We start from the raw sequence: 1,265 nt of genomic DNA, 5'->3' as shown, positions 1-1,265 counted from the left end.
GTTCGATCCTACTCCCATTGACTCTTTTGGAGACGAACTCTCGCTCCATAAAAGTCGCATTCCTGGCAATGAACACTTTGTTCTCTGCCGGAATGTAGAAGTAGTAACCCTTAGTTTCCTTAGGGTAGCCTACAAATAAACACTTATCAGATTTGGAGGATAACTTATCAGTCATCTGACGCTTCACATAAGCGTTGCAACCCCAAATTCTGACAAACAACAACGCGGGATGCTTCCCCGTCCATATCTCATATGGCGTCGTTTCAGCCGACTTCGTTGGACTCCTGTTTAGCAGGTATGCAGCGGTCTCTAAAGCATAGCCCCAGAAGAACTTCGGAAGATCTGTCTGACTCATCATAGACCGAACCATGTCTAACAGTGTTCGGTTCCTCCGTTCTGACACGCCGTTCCACTGTGGCGTTCCAGGAGGAGTTAATTGTGATACAATACCACAATCAACCAGATAGGCAGTGAACTCTTGGCTCATATACTTGCCACCACGATCGGATCGAAGTGTCTTGATCGTCTTGCCAAGCTGGTTCTGCACTTCGTTTCTGAAAGCCTTGAACATTTCAAGTGTTTCAGACTTATGTCTCATCAAATAGACATAACCGTATCGACTGAAATCATCAGTGAACGTAACGAAGTACAGATAACCTCCTCTAGCTGGACAGCTCATTGGTCCGCATACATCACTATGTATCAGATCCAATAACTCTGTCGCTCTATGTCCTTTCCCCTTGAAAGGATGCTTCGTCATCTTGCCCATCAAACAAGACTCGCAAGATGCAAGAGACTCTAAGTCAAATGAATCCAGAAGACCTTCAGAATGAAGCTTCTGAATGCGCTTCTCGTTTATATGGCCTAGACGACAATGCCAGAGGAAGGTCGGGTTTAAGTCGTTCGGCTTAAACCGTTTAGTACTCACGCTATAGATGGATGATGTCGAGTTCGAAATCTGATCATTCAAGACGTATAAACCATTAACTAGATAACCATTACCATAGTAAATATCGTCTCGATAAATCATCAAACTCGAGTTCTCAATCACAAATCGAAAACCATCCAAATCCAGACATGAAATAGAAATAATGTTTCTGCTAATCGCAGGAACATAGTAACAATTACTAAGCTCTAAAACAAGTCCACAAGGAAGATGCAAATCGTAAACGCCAACACACAATGCAACAACTCTTGCTCCATTTCCGACGCATAGATCCGCTTCTCCCTTAGCTAGCATCCTACTTCTTCTTAGTCCCTGCATA

The sequence above is a fragment of the Tarenaya hassleriana genome, unplaced genomic scaffold (assembly GCF_000463585.1).
Source record: "Tarenaya hassleriana unplaced genomic scaffold, ASM46358v1 Cleome99, whole genome shotgun sequence".
Taxonomy (NCBI): domain Eukaryota; kingdom Viridiplantae; phylum Streptophyta; class Magnoliopsida; order Brassicales; family Cleomaceae; genus Tarenaya; species Tarenaya hassleriana.
The sequence above is the reverse complement of the archived record's forward strand: the minus strand, read 5'-3'. Positions refer to the sequence as shown.